Genomic DNA, 23,609 nt, shown 5'->3' on the forward strand with positions numbered 1-23,609 from the left:
ACATTTCCTCGCCAGGATGTAAAATGAAAGTTAAGTAAAGTGAGTATTTAAACGGGTGAATATTGAAGTTTATTCAGAACATGTTTTTCATTCAGAGCATGAAGTTTATTCAGCGCATGTTCCGTTGCTATCTCGCTGTTACGCTAGTACACTACGCCTCTTGGCCTTTTCGGATAAATTTTCACGCCTGTTAGGTTTTGTTGAGTCAACCTAAGTTAACCATACTTTAGCGTGCTAATCTATCACTATTCTAATTAAACTCTGAATTGATTTATATTCTACATTTAAGTTTCACCGCAAGTTGACAGTGCTATTGCAAAGCACGAAGATCGTGCCTTTCTGTTACTAGTTGGAATTAATAAAGGGTTATTTTCACCCTTCTTTTGTGCTGGTATTTCTTTCAGGCCTATGCAATAATTCACCTGGTTCATTGTAGGATCTAGTTTAACTTACGTGAAATAGAACAGACAGATCTTTCAGACTAATGAGAGTTTTTGAATTGTTGTATTTCACCATGTAAGGTTTTTTTCCTAACCTTTGCGAGTGCTTAAAGCTTTTCTTTAAATCCACTGCAAAATGCTGTTACCGCTATGAATCGGCAGAGGGGTACTGTTGATGACTGCCGTATCATTGGTCGCAGGTTGGATGAAAATTTGAATGTTTGTTAAGTGTGTAGTGTTTTTGCGATATAGATACACGACTTGCACGGCTAGTCGAAAGTCCTCTCAAGTGGTTTGTTGATAAGAGAAGAGAAGTGGGACATCTTTGGACTTATTCCCAGAGAATTCTTCTTCAAATATGGACGAAGATGGGCAAAACCGCGCTGTGACGTATAGGGATGTCCAGACGAGATAGTGCGGTTATTGAATAAATCGCTGAATTGGATCGCGACTTAGGTATATATCCATACGGATTTGATTACCAGTCCAACAGATATCATCCACTATCTACCAGATCACAGCCTCGAGGCCAGGCCGACAGATCAGGTAGCACTTATTGAATCAAGTAAAAAGAGATTAAATTATGCATACAAATTTAAACTGAATAAAAAGTAAATGACATCATGAAATGTGAGTGTGGGTGTACATTTTACGCAGAATATGCATAGATTCGCATTTAATACAGATACTAAAGACGCACATATAAAACTCAGGATACATAAACATTGTTTCTACTAAATACAAATACAGATGCTAAAAACAAATGCAGAAAAATGAGTTCAAGCTTATCTAAAACGCCAATATATAGCAGAAAGGAACAATGTGTTATGCAATAAATTTAGCAATATTGCAGAGGTGGTTATGACAAGTTGAGTTTCTCAGTGGATAAAGAAAAATGGGTAGGCTGACAAGTCAAAATTCTTAGAATCTACTTCCGTACACTAGGCATGTTTTCTTGCAGTGTTATAGCTTTTAGCTTCTGCAGAGGAATGTTTCAGGTTCTGAAACCATTATGGGCAGAAGCTTATCTGATGTTTAAATCTGATGTTTGCTAAATCTGGGCAGGAAAACACAAAGTGGTCTGGATTATCCTCCTCCCCACTCTCGCAGTTGCTATCCTCTCTGAGGTCAAAGCATCTGATATAATTATATAAATTAGTGAAGCTGACCGGAATGCCGACGGTCCCAGGTTCGAATCTCGGAGAAGGCATGGATGAGGCAAAGAGGCACTCAAAATACACTGCTAGCCGAAATCCTCCCAAGAGGTTGCATGTAGGGAAGAGAGGGGGGGGGGTTATCTTCCGACCGACCCCTTGGCTGTTTTTTCTGAGAATTTCGTTCGGAGCGGAAGCTTAGTAGTCAGCAAGGCTCAGAGATACATAATATGCCTAGATGGATACAGAGATCCTGGCCTTGCTTCAAACTGTAACTATCCCCTATAAGGTGTTCGTGGCCCACGCCAATGATGGACGTAATTTGGGATTCCTTTGCTTGATAAAATTCATGAACTTGTTATGATGTTACTCTATAAGACAAGTCACAAGAAATCACTGTCAGAAAATCCCTTGAGCACTTCAGCACTTGAGCCATCCAGCTAGCGACGGGGAAAAATCAGCGCATACAGAGGTACTAAATGTACCTCAAACACGAATTTTGTCATTACATGAATTCATTCTTTCTAAGGTACTTAAAATATAAATCTTAAAGCATTTTGAAAGATACCGAATTGCCTAAAATGGCAAAAGAATTTCCATCCACAACATGTAAGACGAAAAGAAACTTTCCTTTGGTACGAATAGTTGCTATTTATATGGAAATGTCACAGCCGCGTCAACAGTAGGGGGAAATGCCACTACCAAGCATCCATACAGTACATTTCCCACTAACTCACAACCATCATGAGTGAGAAAAAGCATTTTTAGCCAGGGCAGCTTTGCTCGTAGTAAGAAAGAATCACATTCGTTTTTCCGAGAGTGTTTTTCTTCTCCGTTCCTGCGCTAATATTACCAGCAGGTTACTTTTTCCCATCATTCCGAAAAGAGGTTTTTTTTTTTTTTTTTTTTTTTTTTTTTTTTTGTCTTAGCCCAGCAAAAAATTCATGAGAGCAGAAATTCAATTACAGTTCTGAAATATAAATAAATATTATTAAAACAAGAACGTTGCGGTTCGTGAGAATTCCAGCAGGTGGCGGTGGAAAGCGGAGGTCATTCTGGAGTCCAAAAAAAAAAGGAGTTATGGCAAGGGATGGGTCATTAGGTGGTTGCTAGTCTTTTTGTGGTTTCCTCTTTTACAACGGTTGGTCGATTACTTTTCCTGTTGAGGTAATCTTCTTACAGATTGCTGATGTGAATTGAAATGAGGAAATACTTCACATGGGGCTCTGTGAAATATAATGATATGTAAAAGCCGAGAGGATTCTTACTTTCGTAATGGATCCCTATCAGAAATGATTACATTCTGCACGGTGTTTTTGAAAAGAACTGTTGAGCATTAGCTGACCTTTATTTTATTTCTCGCCTTCTTCCTCAAACTGAATTATTCTCCTTGTTTTGAAATACTTTTAATATATTTCTGTATTTTTACATTAGTTATTAAGTCACAAATTAGAGCTGAAATAAATAACTACGGAAAATACTATATTAAAATATAAAAATTTATTATAACTAAAAATCAAACATAAACACTAAGCGAAGTTATACTGACAGTAAGTCGATAGCTTAAAATGAACAGATGAGCCGAAATAATATTATTTAAAGGAAATTTTAAGAGATGAAAAGCAATAATTATTCATGCAAACTGTGATTCACCATGTGTTAATGTAAAAACGGCCGAATTTTTTATGAATATTTTTGGAGGAAAGAAGAAAGTAAGTCTATAATATGCTACCTGAGAGACCGTCCGATGTTTGAGCGAATATAATTGTTGAACTCTGGCAGTTCGGTGGGGGTTGAAATCCTGGCGAAAACGTTGGGTGCATGAGGGGTTTCGCTGTTTTTCTCAAATTTAACTTGAATATTTCTATCAACATACATCGCTCCCTTAAATAGATGACCCTAGTGTGCTTTGCAACTATTCAAATAAACTAATCTAATTCTGTCTAAGATGATCACCTATGGTTTCGAAAGGCTTCGGACTTCTGTAGAAGTAGTCGTCTTAAGGGGTTAACCGATGTGTGTGGGGTCTCAGAAATGCTGAACAGCAAAAACTTTTGAACTTTTCTGTTTCAGAAACCTCGCGAGTTGGTTTAGCATCCGCAAAATTCCGATTTTTCTGCATAGTTCCACACTAAGGCATCCATCTGATTAGGAAAATAGCCCTAATAAGATTTAGCGTAATGTGAAAAATCCAAAATGTAGATCCATTCAGTTTTGAAATTTACTTAACATAACGTTCAAAATTTACGAACAACTGTTTAAAATGTATGCATCGCATAGTGACTAAGAATAGTTCCAATTCTTGGCTAAATTGAGGAAATATGTACTCCTTTACTTTATTGAGAAAAAAGAAATGTGACAAAGAGTAATTTATTATGAAGTGTTTTCAGGGTGATTTCAACTATGGCACGCAAAACTCAGAACAGATGTTGTATTTCTGAAGTGAAACTCTTTCGCAGCTCTTTATACTGAAATGAAGGATTCGACAAAGAATTTGCTAAAACAAAATATATATCCAGATTTAGAAAAAAAAAAAAAAAACTTTTGCAAAATGAATTCTTTCATAAAATCAGATTTCTAAATACCTGCAGCATACGAATTATAACTTTCCATTGTGTTAAAGACCATGGGGGCCTGTTGGCGTCAAGCTAGTTGATGAACTTACAATAGTTGCAATCACCAACCTCACACACCCAAAAACCCACTCTGGCCTCTTAGCTTAAAGTGACAGCTTTGAGTAAAATAATTGACATCTCCTGGCAGGAGACGTGGAGACTTGAGGACACTGGGGTGGATTAACTGATGATTATTTATCTTCAATGTTCACATTTATTAAATCGATTTCCTCACCCCGTTTTTTTCATCTAGTTGCTCACGAAATGTTACTAAACTCCTACGTGCCAGCCTATGCTGGGAAAGTGGGGAAGGCATATATTATTCATGGGTCTAGAAGTAAGGTAGAACACTATTTATGTAATTGCTTGAGTGACATCTGATTGCGCAATTTCACATTTCTCGATCTTTCGCTCGCGAATTTCAAAACTACGAGCGCAGACTAGCTGAAAGTATTATAGTATTAATTCAGTGTTCTTGTTCCATAAATTTAAGCAGTTATGAGGTTACAGATAGTCCAAAGAAAAAAACATTCCCAAGGCTTCAGTTCATTTATACTGAAATTGATGGTTTATTAATCTATTTCGCCAAAATGTTGAGGCTGAGAGAAAGGCAGTATAGAATGATGCGTCAGTCCAAAACCACTATACCACAACGTTAAGTCTTCTCGACCAAGGTCAACCGTGATGTCGACAACTTCGACTCTACAAGTACCGTTTGCATTACTGAGACAGGAATGCGTTTGTGATATGTGGTTCTCAAATCTGAACTGATTTTGGAGAAAGATTTGACCTTGAAAGAGCCTTGTCTGTCTATTGACCTTGCTCCAATCTAAATTGATTTTATAAAATAAAATAACAAGTTCATCTTTCCTTTGAGTTAAAAATAAAATTACAGTAGTGCACTCGTGACGAGGGTAATTCATTCTACTACACACTGCGAATACGTAATCGCGGATAACAAACAGCATTGTATGCAAACATACTTACAGCAGGGCATTTCTGTAATATATTTAATTTCGGTGAAGTTTAAAAGATACATTTTTGCAGTAAAACATTAAAAATATTATTATTAATAATAATAAAAGTATTATCATTTCCCACATTGCATCGTTAATATAATAATGAAAAATTTATTCTCTAAAAATTTTGCTTTCTAATTTGCACCTCACAATTTTTTTTTTTTAATTCAGAAACATTGGTAACATCACTACTATTACGCTTCGAAGCCATTGTAAAGTAAATAAAAAAACTTCTGAGTATGGCAACTCGATAGGATGTCGCTAATGAGAATAGTGAAAATGTTAAAAGCTGAGTTACGAGAAATTTAACGTGAAAATTTAAGTACCATGGAAAGAGTAAAAAGTCAGATGTTTTGACCGCCTACAGCCATGGCCCCAGCTGACATTTTTGTATCATCAGGAGGGAAAGATCAAGTAAGATAAGCAGAGTTCTAAAGAGCGATCTGTCACTTGAGAAGGTTCCGAATATGACCATTTTCATCCTCCCTCCCATTTAGTTACCTCCGTCAGGAATGTTTATGCACGCGTAGTATAGTCGTGATTACTGCGGGAGTATAAGTAATTAGCTTATTTCAGGGGCTGTGTTTCCCATTTGGCCACAGGCTGTTCATCACTTGGAATTCAATTTTAGACTTCAAAGAACCTTTCCTCTCTATACTGAGCCGCAGCTAACTGAAACCGCGGGCTATTTTATAGTGGGCGGCAACTTTTGACAATGATGGTAACTTTTGACAGTCATAGTGTACAAACAGAAGCATATATTCAGGATCAAAATTACATTACTGTTTAATAGAAGCGAATGCAGTTGAAACATGAGCAATAAAATCTCTAACTATCAACACGTAAGTTCATGCATTTATATGCTAATTGCTTTACCATGCTTTGTAATTTCAGTAAAGTACAATAACTTTTAAAATCAAATGATTTTTGATTTGCTTTGTTTCTTGTTATAACTGTGGGGTGGTGCATAATTAACATTATAATAAGTATGTACATAATACTGTTTCTTTCAACAGTATTAATATTTTTGCATTCTTGCAATTAAATATGGTTTATGAACGCATGCGTACGTTATGTTGCAAAAATACAGGCCATTCATAGGTTCGACATAACATGCTCTATATAGCGAATTTTCCATAGCTAATTTTAGAATTCCGTATCCCAACTCTTCATTTGAATATGGACTGGATGCTGTTGGCAAATTTTCTTACATATTTCCTTTTAAGTAAGCCCAAGGAAAAAAAATCTACTGCCGTTAAATCTGGAAGCACGATGGGCAGTTAATATTCGAAAATCGGAAAATTTTTCCAAAATCTTTTAACACATATTTCCGTTAACCCTTTAACTGGCACTTCAACTGGCAGATTGTGAAAAGTTATAGTAGAAAAAGGTTTAGTGATAGGTATTAAATAAATAGGATATGTATAATATATTTATGTCTGTTGGCTGCTTTAACTTAACGTTGAATGAGAGCAACAATCTCAAATAACCGTCATTTGCAGTAATAGATCTCCCATTAGAATGAATGAAAACACATGTTACTTCCGAACAGACGTGCCAAATAAATAGCTAAGAAAACCATTTTATGTCGTTGAAGTTACTAGAGCATTAGGCGCATTCCGAGTGTTAAAGGTGTTCCTGGATGATTGTTCTGTCAAAATATTTTTATGTCCTTTATTGGGTGGAGAGATGAACATTTTTTTAATTGGAAAATTTCTTCAAATATTGGCTGTTCATGCCTAAAAAGAGAAACAAAGAATAGCAATATAAGAAAAATTTATTTACTCTTTTAACCATAACGGCTATTACAAGGTTATTCGCTACATTCACCAGAACTCGACTCCACAATTTATTTCTCCGAGCCAAAATCATTCCCTTAGTAACAAGGTGCAGACAGCATCATTCATAAAGCATGTTCATGAACTCTTCTCATCAGTATGTCTTTGCGTGACAGAAACAGTTTCCTCAACGCGGACACTAAACGCAGATATGGAACTAGGTTTGTTTTGAGCACTCTCTCGCTTTCGAGTTTCAGTCATGTATCAGCTTATTTCGTAACTCATATATATAATGGGCACAGTAATCTGCGATCTGTGGCACGCTTGCAAATATACTTAAGAACTTTATACTAATGTTATAAATTTAAAACAAATTCTTCTGTACATAAGATGGTACATTTCTTACGTTGCACTGCTACGTAAAGTTAAAACTCATGCAATCAGACCAGACCTGCATCTAAAACAGGTGTGGCTAAAATGCGACTCTTAAAACGCTTAAATGGGTACGCGTCGTAACAAAGACGAACATTTTTTTTTAAATAACATTTCAGCCTGATACAGAAGTCGGGCCATGATAGGCCTTTTTTCAAAATTGGCCGCTTGCGCTAAAAAAAAAAAAAAAAGAAAATATATGTATGTAATGATGCTGTAGAATCATTGATGGCGTAGATATAAAAGTGTTGCAGCGAACAGCAACTTGGCGGCCAAGGCAGATTAAATATTCGTCATTATTTAAGTAAATATCTTGAGACCACAAAAACTCGGTACTCTAATTCCTGCCTGTTTCAAAATGTTTACATTTTGGAAGCTCTGCGGCAAAAAGAAGCGGCAAGCTGTAATCTATCAGGCCTAAGTGCCGAAAGCAGGTAAGTTGTGTTCAAGATGAAATATTATTCAGAATAAGTTAGCGGTTTTCGGTGCATTTGATTGTATAATTAATAATGCTGTAAAATTATTATTGGCTGTTTTAGTTCCATTTGCATCGCCAGCGTTATCTAAGAATCGCATTACATGGATTAGTCTCGAAATGACGGAGTGAAAAAAAAATTTACTATTCTTAGAATAGAGAGGGGAAGTAAGTAAATTAAAATTAAGCATTAAGGAGCTAAATTTAAATTATAAATTATATTGATTATAAATTATATTGATATAATTTAAATTTATTATATTATAAATTATATAATGAATTTAAATTATATTGACGTACTTTTTTAATCTTTCTAATATGTAAGAAAACCGGAACTATCTCATTCTGAATTAAGATTTTATCCTGAACGCAAAATAATTCCTTTCTACAATTTGGCCTAGCTAGACTACCGCTTACTGCTTCACTTCTTAACGCAAGGCTGCCAAAAATGTAAACGTTTGAAATGAGCCCGAATTAGAGTGACAAGTGTTTTGTGGCCGCGACGTTTACTGAAATAAAGATGAATACTTAATCTGCTTCGGCTGCCAAAATACTGTTCATTGCAATATTTCTATATCTACGCCATCAATGTTTTTACATCATTACATATAAGTTTGCTTCCGTACAATGTTTTTACATCATTACATATAAGTTTGCTTTAATGAGTGTCCGCTTTTATTACCTATATGTATATAATAATTTGAATGAGTCCAGGCAGTAATTAATAATAATTGTATCTGCTTTTATTACCTATATGTATATAATAATTTGAATGAGTCCAGTTAGTAATTAATAACAAATGAGCTCAGTTTTTGTTTATCGCTTTTAAACACTTAATTTATCAACTAATTTCGAAACACAAAATATATTGCGTTTTCCGTATAGCAACATGCTTCTTTCTTATCGCTGAGTCTTCTTATTAAATTCGAAACGTAAATATCTTACGCTTTGCGCAGTGGCTTTGCAAAGCTTTTAAAGGCTTAATTTTTAATAAAAAATTCCTAAATCCACACAAACTGAAAAATAAAGAAAGGAAAAATTAGAAATTTCAAATTCGAGCTTCGAGGTGCTTATATTCGGGTGGAAGTTTGTTTGGTTTACGTGCTTACGGCAAAGACTCGAGCGCTATCTGCGTGAGGGGAGGGATGCCTTCGTGGAGAACGTTCTAAGGAAAACTAGCTCATATACACTTTACGCAACTACGAAAACGCCCATGCAGCCAGCTCGTTTGCGGGATTCGAACCTCGGACCCAACTACCAGTGTTCAGCGACTTTACTACTCTGCCGCTGGTGGGGTAATCGAGTAGAGGACTAAGTATGTTAAAAATTTGAATGGGTATAGGTGCCGCCGTTTTTCAACAATGCGAGAAACATACATAACACACATATAAATTCTTCATTATTTAATAATTAAAATTAGTACTTTATTTTTAAATTGCATACACAGCAGTTTCAAATAATTTCAAATTGAGCGAGAGTTTTGTGACCTACTACCGCGGGGATAAACTTTTACAACAGCTAGCAGCAATCAAAACAGAAGAAAAGTCAAATACACTAGCAACAAGCTGCGTTGATGTATGCAAATCTTATTGGAAGGAACAACCAATATGATGGTTTGCAATGAGAAGGACTAAACACATCTGACGATCCAGATTGCATGTAATGAATTAACGAAATGATTTAACTTTTTTTCTACTTATGTTGTTATACAAGTATATAGTGTAATTGTGACTTATTTCACATGTTTGACAATAAAACCAGAACAAATCCAGGAATTTAATGATGGCGAGAAATACAGATAGCGTCCGTCGTCGACATGGAACTTTATACCTTATTAATGAAAGGGGGTCTCTGCCTATCGTCGTCCTATTTTTGAAAGCAAATCCCACGAGGGACGGATCAGAGGGTATACCATCGCTCTTACCCAGCCCTCCAACATCTTTAAACGGGCTTTCGGTACGCCATATATTTTAAATGCCTCCATGTCGCAAAGACACTATGTACTTAAAAATATCCAACCATTCTCAGGGATTCGCATTCGGGCTCATCATATACCAGCATTGTATCCACTATACCAACCAGAGGTTAAATGAAGATACTGGATACAGGAAACCCCAGGAGGGACATGAGCCTAGCGAAAGGAGTGAAAGTTGCTCAAGGAGAAATCTACAAAAACTAACCACGCAGTTTGCCTGTTCGTCGGAGACCGAATAATAGTTAAACTACCAGTGTTGTGATTCCTTAAACATTCGGTCATTGGTGTGCTGTTAGTTATGTAGGGAATATAGTTTTTGTGCAAAAATTTGGCTAAGTTCACTGCTTATTTTAAATAATTTTCTTCTATCAAACTGAAGTCTCTCCACGAAATGGCATTGTGTCATCTTATTTGTTTTAGAATAAAAATGAGTGGTCGTTCCGCTCATTCGTTCATTTTCAATGTACTGTTGTTGAAATCAGTTGTACATTATTAGCTGAAAATTTTTAGAACTAGAAAATAATTCTTTTTCTGCTGAAAAAAGAAACATTCTCCCCCCCCCAACACTTCCCAAGAGCCAAATGAATTATTTATTTATATTTATGCAGAATAACACTGTTAATTATAAAAAATACTATTACTTTTTAATTATATGATTTAAGCCTTTTACTATAACTTTCCTTAGTCATGATCATGATGCAAATTAGTTGCCTTTGTATTTAAGCTGAGGGTTTAGATTAGAGACATCTGGCAGCAGTGTTTTGTTGACTCGTTACGACACCACGGTTATTTAATACGGCCAGCTCTTCCAAAGTTATATTTCGGCTTTGTCGTTTTAATAGCCAACATGAAAAAATAAGCTGGTCTAAATATCGGAGCCTATTTTATGCGTAGCCTCAGACTACGTTACCTACAATGGAATTTAAGGTTATATTAATTTCAATACTTTCTGTTCAGTTAAGACTTAAAAAAAAGGTTACTTTAAACTTCTCAGGAATTTGAGATTTGTTTTTAATTCTCTGTTAGTCTATTCGGGTCCACAGGATTTTGTAACAAGCTTCTAGATACTGTAAGGATCTTAAGTTTTACTAACGTTTATTTTATTTTAAATCTTTACTATCACTTCTTATTTTCTACTTCCGGCCAGAATTAAAAGCGTTAACTTATTTATGCAAAATTTGTCTGGCGAACGCCAAGTACTTAAGTTGTGGCTTTTTGCCAAGCGAGAGAGAGGAAGGAGTTAGTCGAAGTAGGCCGCTTACCTTAGAAGTTTTACTCAGTTGCTGGTTGCCTTCCAGGCCAGAGGTTTAATCCTCGTGATAATTTTAAACGTATTGTAGTGTTAACAGTTCTCTGTACTACATACGGTTCCTGTTAATATAAGGCCAATCTTCCACGTTTATTATTCCAAAGTTAAGTTAGAGTTTAGTTAAATATTTTTATATTCTTACGTTCAGACCACAAGTGGTTGGTCTCTGTATTCCGAAGTACGGAAATTATTGTAAAGAGTGAAAAATAAAGGGTTTTGTATACCCTTCTTGTGTATCCTGTCTACTTCCCACAGTTATTGAACATAGCTTTAGTAAGCTCCCTGTTCCGAGTCAGGTCCTTGCATGTTCCCAAAGAAAGTAAGGCGGAACATTGAACTTGATAGTGGCACCCAACGAAGAAGAATAACCATGGCCGAGTTTCAAGAAGAATCTGTGCTGCCTGCAGAAGCGGCTCAGAATCCAGAAATGCCAGCTGCCGCCCTGGAAGGATTTGGTTACATCGTCCAGACCATGCGCGCTTCGATGAAACCAGAAGAAACATTTAATGAAAACTCACCGGTAACCAGTTTTGTGGAAAAATTGGATAACCACTTCATGCTCTACCCCGTGCACGAGTTTCAAAAAGTTACCTTAGCTACCAGCGCTTTGAGGGGCCAAGCGCTTAACTGGTTCAAATGTATAGGAAGAAGTCTCTTGGGTCAAGCAGGAAGTCCCACCTATACTTACGAGAATTTCAAATACTTACGAGAATCGTACTTACGAGAATTTCAAGACTGCCCTAGTAAAAACTTTCCCTGTCGTAAGGGATCGTGCGAAATTAGAAACGGAACTTTTCAGCATATATCAGCAAAGAATCGAAAATCTCTCAAGCTTTATTCTAAGAAAAATTAACGTCTTCAAATTCTTGTATGGAAACCGTCCGGATCCTGAGATAATTCAAGTGATTTTGGCGAGGTTACTTCCCCAAGTGCAAGACTTTATTGAATTAAGGAATCCGACTACACTGGAAAAATTATTTAACCTAGCAATCCAGTTTGAAAGTAGAAGAACGGCGGACATTGAAAGAAGACGCCAATATCAACAACGAAACCAATTTGGTGCGCCAACACCACAGCAAAGTCAAGCACACGGCTACGGAAGCTAAGCAAATCAGTGGGCAAGGAAACCCGAGCATTCAAAAACAGCCGGCGAACGTCGACAGTTCAATAGCAACCCAGGAAAAAAGTCTCAAGGCCAGTGGGAAAAGAAGGAAAGCATGGAAACAAAAAAGGATTTAAACTAAAACGGATTTCTGCTGACGGGAGGGTGCGGAAATCCGAAGGCCACGAAAACCCCTCTTCCTACAAGTTAAATACAGTAATGGTGAAAAATTTGACTCTTCCGAAGATTGAAGTGTTGGTGAAAAATATCCCAGCCACCGCACTCCTGGATACAGGTGCGCAGTGTTCCTGTGTGGCAGAAAATTTTTTTAGGAAGTATTTTCGGAAATACCGCATATATAATTCGGATAATACGACAGTGTTAGCGGCGCAAGGAGAAAGATGTAAGTGCATAGGTAAATTACCACTATACATCCGTATCAAGGACGAACAAGTAAAGGTTAGGTTTTTCATAGTAAAGAATCTGCAAGCACATATTATCTTAGGAATAGATTTTCTTTCAGAGGCACAAGCAACGCTGGATTTTAATGAAGCGTCCCTTAAGCTGACAATGAAACCAGTTCGAGAAGAAAAGGCTGAACCGCCAATGTTAAACCTTGACCACCTGCCTAATGAAGAGCAACGAAGAATTCGACAAGTGGTAAGTGAATTTGCTTCGTTATTTAGTGATATTCCAGGATTTACTCAGGTTACTAACCATAGTATTGACACCGGAGATTCAATGCCAGTTCGCCACAAAGCATACCGGTATGATAAGAATAAGGAAAAAATTATAGAATGGCATATCACCGATATGCTACGTAAAAAGATCATAACGCCCATCTCAAGTAGTTATGCTAACCCGGTGGTTTTATGTAAGAAAAATAATGACTATCCATTGACACATCCAAAAAGGTGGAGATTCGCGATTGACTACCGTAAATTAAACTCCATAACTAAATATCCGGTATATCCGTTACCTATTATTGAAGAAATTCTAAGGAACATAACATCGACCAAATATATGACGACTTTAGACTTAACGACTGGTTATTTTCAAATAGGGGTTAGGCCTGAGGAAGTGCCTAAGACTGCTTTTATAACCAAGTCTGGCACTTATGCATTTCTGCGTATGCCGTTTGGCCTTTCAGGGGAACCGGCAACATTTCAGCGATGTATGGACATTGTGTTAAGGCCTGTTCTTGGAAAGTCCACATTTATCTATTTAGACGATATCATTATTACTAGTGATAATCTCGACCAACATGTACAGGATTTAAGACAGGTGTTTTCTTTATTAAACGAGGCCGGTCTAAAAGTTAATGTCGAAAAGTGCAAATTTGCAGCCCCTGAATTAAAATATTTAGGTTACAAAATATCTCAGAAAGGAATCGAGACAGACGAATCAAAAATAACTGCTGTACAAAAGTATCCGACTCCAAACACATCGAAGAAGCTCTCTTCTTTTCTAGGACTTTGTTCATATTATAGGTCCTTTATAAAAGATTTTGCAGCTATTCCTGAACCATTGTTAAAATTAAAAAGGAAAAAGGCAAGATTTTCGTGGACGGCCGAAGCCAATAGTGCGTTCGAAAAATTAAAGCAAGCATTAACGCAAGCCCCTGTATTGAAATTTCCTGAAAAGGATGAGAATTTAGAAATTTCAGCGGATGCTTAGGATTATGCGGTAGGAGCGGTACTTTCACAAAATCAGCAGCCCGTGGCATTTTTTAGCCGAACTTTAAATCAAACACAAAGAAACTATTCCGCGACCGAGAGAGAGGCACTTGCAGTTCTGTTAGCAGTGCAAAAGTTCCGAGTCTATTTTGGAAAGGCGCCAATAACAGTGTACTCTGATCATGCGGCGGTAACTAGATTGTACTCAGGGAAAAACATATTCCCAAGGTTAATAAGATGGGCACTCAAGCTACAAGAATATAATCTGGTAATCAAGCATACCCCCGGAAAGGAAAATATCGTAGCAGATGCCCTATCCAGAATTAAAATAGATGAAGAAGGTAATACTGTAAAGGTGGCAATGCTCACAGCATGTACAATAAATTCCCGAGAAACTGTAATAACCGAACTGGGTAAGGATCCTGAGTTTGGAAGCATTTATGAGTATTTAAAGGATCCTGAAAATTTTAGCCACCAAGATATTGTGGCGATAAGAAATAGGGCGGCCCATTACGAACTAATAGATGGTCTATTACTTTATACAAAAACTACAAATTCCAATAACGAATTTCGACCTGTTATCCCAGGTAGTCTTAGATTAAATATCCTGCAGGAGTTGCATGACAGCCCTTTAGCTTCTCATGCTGGTATTCGAAAAACTATCCAACGCGTACGCGAGGCAGTCTATTTTCCTGAACTGCAAAAGTTAACAAGGGCGTATGTCCAGTCCTGCCCAACATGTCAAGCAGTTAATTATATTAATTTCCGCCCGGCCGGGTTTCTAAATAGTATTAAATCCGAATTTCCAAATGAAATAATTGGCATCGATTTATTGGGCCCTTTCCCAAAAAGTCAGTTAAATAAAAGTCGCTATCTCCTTGTTATGGTTGATCATTTTAGTAAGTGGACCGAAATTGTTCCCTTAAAACGAGCCTCCGCGAAATTAGTTACTGATTCTATTTTAAATAAATATATTTTAAAATACGGGGCGCCCCTAAAAGTTATATCGGATAATGGTCCTCAATTTGTAAGTAATGTATTTGAAGACATGTGCCAAAAACTGGGCATACGTCATTTAAAAATGGTCCCGTATCGGCCGCAATCAAATATAGCGGAACGAATATAGAAATATAGTGAAAATTATCCGTAGTTATGTTAAAAATTTTCATAAAAGCTGGGATAACTATGTCAATGAATTTGCTTTCGCCCTTAGGACCGCAAAACATGATACAACGGGCAAAACTCCTGCTGAGTTATTTTTAAGGCAGAAAGATTATAACGCCGTTAGATAAATTATTTTATGTTCAACAAAGAGCCCCAGAATTTAAAATGGGTGATATAGAAAAATTAATTAAAGAAGCAAAAAAGAACACTGAAGTAGCACAAAGAAAACAGAAGCTCTATTATGATATGAAACGACGGGGAGTAACTTATAAAGTAGGAGATGAAGTATTAAAAATTAAGCATTCACTTTCTTCACCACCAGAAGATAAAACCGCCAAATTTTTTCCACGATTTGAAGGACCATATGTCATAGAAAAAATAACTCACGCTGTAGTGGTGTTAAAAGCCAGAAATGATGAAATATGCTCCGCAAACATTGATCAAATAAAACCCTACTATGATCGTAATAAAATGCAAATTTTCAAAGATCTTTTGCAGGATCCGGCACGGCAGACACGGCAGGCACAAGCTCCAGAGGTGGAACAACGTCAAGCACAAGGACAAGCCATTAGGAGGCAGGAGCAATTGAAAAGAATGTTTCCCCGTTGGAAAATTGAAGGTAACAAGAAAAAGAATCCGTTCCACCGTCTAGAAAAGAGAGCTCACGAACACCCCCAGAATGAAGAAGGGAGAAGTACGACGAATGCAAAGAAAGCCAGGAGAAATAACGGCAACTATAACCCGGCTCCCAAACGGAAGATCGACTCATCGGACAGGACTCTCCGCAGCAAATGCCGCCGAACTGCGGAAGGGCCACTAGCGGCGGAGAAAAAGAACAAGGAAAATTTGAACGGCCAGCAACGAGGTCCGAGCAGGAACGAGAAAGAAGTGTCCCGGTTCCGCCAAGACCAGCTGCCATCAAACGGCCAAGACCACAGGCAGAGGCGAAAAAGAAGGTATTCAAGGGTGACCGAACTGGAGAAAAAAGAAAGCTTCTAGAGGAAGGCTCTGAAGGCCGAGCCCGCACAAGAAGGAGGATAAATCAAACGAGAATCTGCGCTACCTTCCAGGACTGGGCTCAGAAAAGAATGTCCGAATATCACAAAGATAAGTAAAATTTTATGTTACTTTGCAAACTTAAGTTAATCTTTCATTCTTACTGCAAGTGGCAGATTTCAAGAAGTTTTACCTCATGTGAGGTCTACCTTTATCGCCAAAAAGGCGAGAAATGAGTTGTTACCGATTTTGGTATTATGTTTTTCAATTACTCGCGCGTAAAACTAAAGTTGATGTATAATAGGAATATGTAAATACTTAAACATTGTAAAAGTTATTGTATAAATTTTATTTAAAACATTCTGTCAAGAAAGAAGTTTTAGTCTGAAAGACTTTTTGAAATGTAGTATTTCAATGTAGAAGAATTGGCACTTGCTTTGAAAAGAATAGAAGTTAACAATGTACTACTAATGTATGTTTTAAATTGCGTAAAATTAACGGCATGTTAATATGTTCTTATATACAATGTGAACTGTTATTTTAAATGTTAAGAAATACTATGATATGGTAAAAGTGAAAGAAATGCCAAAAATTTTTAAACTTATTCGTGTGACTGTAAAAAGACCAAATTATGGTGAATATGTGTTAAAGGTTGAATGAATGTAGTTAGGCTCTCTGACGCTACACTTCAGAGTTAGCCACTTTCAGAATAGTACCTCAGGGTTTAGAGTTGAAGATAGGGTGTGTTACGAGGTCTTGTGATGTTGAATTTTAACACGTTAGTGTTTTGATTGTAGGAGGAAGTGTGGCACACGTAGACAGAAACACATTCGTGTTTGGTGTTCTTTTACAACACATGTCAGAGAGCACGGGGAGAGATAATTAAAATAGTCATGAATGAAATAAGAATGTTAAGAAAAATATAAATATGCATGTTACTTGCCATTTCACTTTGTAACATTTCATTAAACTAGTTTTCCTTCCAGATCTCTGAAAGGAACCAGATTTGAATAAAAGCTCCTGTTTAGATGCAGTACAGATGAAAAATTGGGTGTCCATGGAGCTGCTATTGTAAAAACAATTTTTTTTTAATTTTCTAGTTTCTAATGAGAAATGTTTGTAAAAGATTGGCCTCGCGTTAGATTCTAGAGCTAAAAGTTTTCAACAAGGTCGTTTTAGACCTCAGTTTCAAACTAATTAACTCTGGCGGGAAGTATGTAAGGATCTTAAGTTTTACTAACGTTTATTTTATTTTAAATCTTTACTATCACTTCTTATTTTCTACTTCCGGCCAGAATTAAAAGCGATAACTTATTTATGCAAAATTTGTCTGGCGAACGCCAAGTACTTAAGTTGTGGCTTTTTGCCAAGCGAGAGAGAGGAAGGAGTTAGTCGAAGCAGGCCGCTTACCTTAGAAGTTTTACTCAGTTGCTGGTTGCCTTCCAGGCCAGAGGTTTAATCCTCGTGATAATTTTAAACGTATTGTAGTGTTAACAGTTCTCTGTACTACATACGGCTTCCTGTTAATATATGGCCAATCTTCCACGTTTATTATTCCAAATTTAAGTTAGAGTTTAGTTATATTTTTATATTCTTACGTTCAGACCACAAGTAGTTGGTCTCTGTATTCCGAAGTACGGAAATTATTGCAAAGAGTGAAAAATAAAGGGTTTTGTATACCCTTCTTGTGTATCCTGTCTACTTCCCACAGTTATTGAACATAGCTTTAGTAAGCTCCCTGTTCCGAGTCAGGTCCTTGCATGTTCCCAAAGAAAGTAAGGCGGAACATTGAACCTGATAATACAACCGTACAAATTATTTGAAATATTTATTTTTATTTAAAACATTTTTGCGACTTTTAAAGTGATATAAATTTCAAATTGCATCTTGTGGTGAACCTACATGCTTATTTTAAATTTTGTCGAATTTAAATATTTGCTCTTGCTGGCATAAAGTTTGACTATCTCTAATCTAGAATATAATCAGTTTACCTATAAAACAGTTATTAAACTTCACTATAACTGAATTACTCTAAGCAAAGTTATAGAATAACTGAAAATCCGGATGAAGAAGGAGCCGTAGTTTAGTAATATAACCGTAATTCTTTATCGAAATGTCGTAACCATTTCAGATTCTAAATCATGGATGTAATAAATATGGTCACATAAGATGAGAAAATATCATATTTCAGCGTCTTTTCATACGTTATCAAACTTGAAAATCGAAGCACTATATGTTCCATTTAAAAAAAAATTAATTTAATTAATCGACTCTCAGTTAACCGGCTTTAGCCTCTTGCCGTTGCGGGTTACCCGGTCTTGTCTAAAAAAAAGGTTACGTTTAAGAACATATTGCTGTAGGACACACACGCCAAATTATTTTCTGAAGAAAGATATATGCACCAAAATTGATTATTAATTGCCGTTAAATTAAATGTGCTATTTTTATTGGCCCCCAACAGTGATCGTTAAGACCCTCAATACCAGTATTTCGAAAATCTGGATGTGAGTCTAGGAATGGATTGGCTGCACGGGTGTTCTCTGCGGTTTTCCCATGTGTAACCATAAATACGAGCCAATTGTCCTTAGTAAGTGAAGGTATTCTCTTCTTAGGCATATAGCCTTCGTATCCCTTGCCATTTTCAGATAACCTAAGCTATTCTTATATGTTGTAAGAGTAAGCTTGCTTTTAAAGTAAGTATAGACAATAAAGTATTTATAAATCAGGCCATTTACTTTCGTTCTTTGATTGTAAAAGATAGATTTATAATGCTTAGAAAAATGTTATCATAGTAGAAATGAGGTTATGACGAAAGTATATTTCATTAAGTATCACATTCGAACTTAAATATCTTGCTACAGAAAATTGTTTGCGTGTTGTTTTGCAAAGGAAAACATCTTAAGAATTTTAGTGCTCAGCGATAGAAAAACTGCTATCGCAATCTATTAAAATAAAACAAAACACTCAACGGAAAATACAAAATAAAATGGCTCGGTCTAGCAGAGGTGACAAGAGATTATAACGTAGTTACTTTTTTTTATCTATAACAGTACTTAATTTAATTGAATGTAATTCGGAATATATAAATATTGCTAAATAATTCTTTAAAAATGTATTGCACAAGCATAAAATAAGTAAAAAAGTAAGAAAGTTTACTAAAGTATTTTTTTTTTACCACAGTAATCTTTAAGGAGACCGTGTTAAGAGGTCTTTCTTACGAAGCCTGTCTCATATATCCGGATGACATCACCATCGTAAGGAAAACTTACAAAGACCATTTAGAAAATCTTACGAAGGTGCTTCAGAAACTGAAAGAAGCTATTTTAAATTTAATCCCGCTAAATGTAAATTATTCAGATAGAAAGTGACTTACCTCGGACATGTCATTTCTGCCGAAGAAGAGTGTATAGATCCAGAAAACGTATCAGCAGTTAAATATTGGAGACGCTCCGAAAATATCCAATAGCTGAGACGCTTCCTGCGGCTTTTCACCTACTGTAGGAGATTTCTTCCATCGTAATACTTTTCTTCCATTGTAACTTCCATCGTTCTTCCATCGTAAGATCCCTTAACAAGCTGACAGAGAGCAAACAAAAGTTCTTGTGGACAAAAGATTGTGGGTATGCATCATTTAAGAAACTGAATGAGGCTTTAAAATCTGCTACAATTCTGACGTATCCTCCGCTCGACAAATCATTTATTCTCGATACGGATTTCAGCAATGAGAGTGTCTCAAGAAAAAAAAAAAAAACAGTCAAGAACATAGTATACTGATGTAAGTGTATGTCTAATAGGAGAGGAATTACTGTGTTACCAGAAAAGAGTTTCTCTCAATAGTTAAAGCTGTAGAATATTTCCACTATTACCTGACAGCAGAAAATTCCTCTTCCGCGCAGATCATGCATCGTTGACCTGGTTCTTAAATTTCAAAAATTCCGAATGCCAAATAGCCAGGTGGATAGAGATACTCGAGGAATATGCATCATCGGAATAGATCATCACATGGAAATGTCTAGAAAAACTGTGGGAAAAACTTGCCCAGAAAGCTGCCGATATTGTTCTAGGGTCGAAGTATGAGACGAGCTGCTTAGTTCGGTCGTACGTAAAGCTACGAATAATATATCGTCTTGAGCCAGACCCATGGAGTGACGAAGAAGTCAGGAAAGACCATTTGGCAGACGCCGACATTAAACCCATAATTATCTTAATGGAGTCAAACAATATTGAGCTCTCTGGGCCCCACTCAATATTTTAAACGAAGTCTTGTACCAAACTTTTGAATGGGGTGATGAAATGCATTGCGATGACAGCTGATACTTCCCAGATCCCAGATCTCAGATGTCCTTAAAGAAATATATAGCAGACCGACTCGAGGCTGCATGAGAATAGTGAAGACTTAGGCATAGAATTTGAGAGCGCTTTTACTGGAGTAATGCAAGGGCGATGTGCATTGGATTTCCAAGTTTGGAGTGTCTCTTCAGTTACATTCCGATCAGTGGAGGAATTGCTTCTCAGCTATAATTAAATAGCTTTGTACAACTCGCCATAAGGAAAACCTAAAGGACACTTTCACTGCCGCAGTCAGACGGTATGGTAAAAATGTTTCATCGAGTCATCTTTAATAGCCTCTCGCTGATGGTTGCCAGAAACCAACAGAAGTGGCACAAGAAATTACCATTGTTCTTAATGACGTAGCGAAAAATTAAATATTTTCGTCTTTGCTCAACGGTAAAGCACTGCCGCATGGAAGATAAAATTCTTTTAATTCGGGGAGTGACAACACATTTTTCTTAAATCGCTGTGGAAATTGATATGTGCTTTGTTTATCAAATTCAAAATACATTTCGTTTCGCAGAGTGGTACGACATTTCTTTTATATTGATGACATTTTTTATTAAATTTGAAACATAAACATCTTACGCTTTGTAGAATAGCAATACAAAGCTTTTACGTCAGTGAGTTTGTAAGCAAAAGTTCATTTAATTCGCACAAAATAACTATACATATGAAGAGCGTGGACTCCGCGAAACCTTTTGTACACAGTAGCCTTCCTCTTATTTTGAAAGTCAAGTGAGTCATATTTCATAAAACCCGAACAAATCTGCAGATTTCTATGAATTACACACAAAAGAATGGGTAATTTATATGTATATATAAATCACAAAATAAGTGCGTTATATGTTCCATCAGTTAGAAATTTTAGTAAAATATAAAATAGTGATATAAATTTTTAAGATCACTTTCAAATATTTCAGGTAGTTATATATTATATTATTTTAAAATAAAAACTGAATATCTTTATGCTGCATCGAACTACAGCACATCCTGAGAACCGATAATTTGTCAAGCTGCATGGATGATAAATGAAAGATCTTTTGTCTTGGGCAATGTCAACACTTGCTTGCTTGCGTTGATGATAAATGACAATGCAGAGCAATCCAATGAAACATTACGATTTGAAATTGGGAAAAACTTCTCTAAAGTCGTTTTCAATATCAACAAGTTTTAAAATATCCAAGTTTATATATTTTAGCATTTGGAGTTTCCTTGATACTTTTCTCCAGCTACAATTCCTTGTTTAATATCGGCATGTGTAGTTCCTCTATGCTGTTAAGTAGAGAAAAATATTACATTGGTGATATTTAATAAGCACTTGAAAGAGAATTTTTTCTTACAAGTTTACTTTGAATTATCCGAATTTTATAACAATATAGTGACTGGATATCTTGCTCGAGACAGTCAGCTATAAAAATACAGTGTTCCATTTGAAGAAATTTCTCAGAAAACATTTCATATTCAGCAAATATATATTTTTTGCTGATTAATTTTATATGAATTGTATATCTATACGGTCATGATGGTTCAGTGGCATCAGAAGTACAGGGTGGTCATAGAAAAATTTCCCCGACATATAAACTCCTAGCGGCCTATCTGCTCAACCAATCGAAATGAAATTTCAGATATAGTAATTTGAAGCGAGGAATTGTAGCTGCAAAAATGTGATGACACTGAATGCCGATGATTATTGACAATTATGACGAATGCACTACAAGAGCATCTGTATAACTTCATGTTTTATAATTTATAAAGGTTGTAGAGACATTAGGATTTTTTTGGAAGCAGGGATAAGACTTTTCTAATCTATGTCTTTGACTAAGATTTATGTCTTTTCTAGACATAGATTTTATGGAACTATCGAGATTCCCCAAAAGAGTGGTTTGTGAAAGCATTTCTGTGTTCCTATTTCACCTACGTTTGGTGCTTGAAAAACGAACAGTGAGATTAAATCATCTGAAAATTTTAAACGGATCAACTTTTGAATATACTTTAAAACGTAAACGTGAAGAAGAAACCCTAACTTCCTAAAGAAAACATTCTGACTAGATATAATTATCTGATAATTATAATTTAATGATATATTTTACATATAATGTAATAAAAGAACTAAAAAATTAAATAATAGTTTTCCAAGAATATAATTAAAATCAAACAAAATAGATGGCAATTTTCTACCATTATCAGAAAACTCTCACTTCTCTTAAATTTGCAGTCTCAATAACTGAATTTCTCTTTACTGGGAACAATTATACTAACACAGAATATATTTCGTTTATAAATAGGGAAAAAGGTCTCATGGCAGCCATCTCTATGAGTAGGCAGTATTTTTGAGAATATAAATAAAGATAAGTTTTGAACATAATAGTTAATCACGCTCTCTAAGGCTGTGATCAAACTTGCAGCTCTCGAAGCAATTAAATGCGGTAAATGAGTTTCTGTAAATTAATTAACATTATTATTACATTAACTATTATAGGAAGAATTTGAAGAAATGTTTAAGATTTTAATGTCGCATTCATCCAATCTTATATTATTTTCACTACCATTAAAAAAGTACATGAGTAAATAGAAAAATCTACAAATGGAGCTAATTAATTTACATTGAGATATAAATCTTATTCAAATATTTAAACAAGCATATTCGATTAACATCTTTTCAAATTTGTCAAAAGATAAACCCTTAGTTACAAAAGTTTTCAACAAGAATAATCGCTTTATGCCGTGTTTGAATATCAATAAGTCGGAAAAAGAATCAGCAATTTTTCTGCAGGATTACAAATTTTAGCGAAAGAGATGTGACACCCAATCTAGGAGAACGAAGAAACAATAAGCAAATCTTAAGTGTTCTTTGTGTATGGTGCATGTGAGCATTAAACCAAAGGACTTAAGTGGCTTCTTTGATTCCATTCAAATTCTTTGGCTGAATTTTAAGACAGAGCTCTATTCAAGCCTGATATTGAGATCGAAACTTAGAAATTTTCGCTGTTCAGATAAAGAGAAATTAGTGATTTTTTTTTTTTTGAACTTGGATTATGCAATTGATTCGTCTTTTTGAGAATGAAAATTTTTCACCCTTATTCTTTTAGCCCCAAACAGTGATTAATCTCGAAACGCGACTTTGTGTTGTTTCACTTTT

Source organism: Stegodyphus dumicola, chromosome 9, assembly GCF_044657685.1.
Source record: "Stegodyphus dumicola isolate Sdum_Otavi_A_Nest chromosome 9, ASM4465768v1".
Classification (NCBI taxonomy): domain Eukaryota; kingdom Metazoa; phylum Arthropoda; class Arachnida; order Araneae; family Eresidae; genus Stegodyphus; species Stegodyphus dumicola.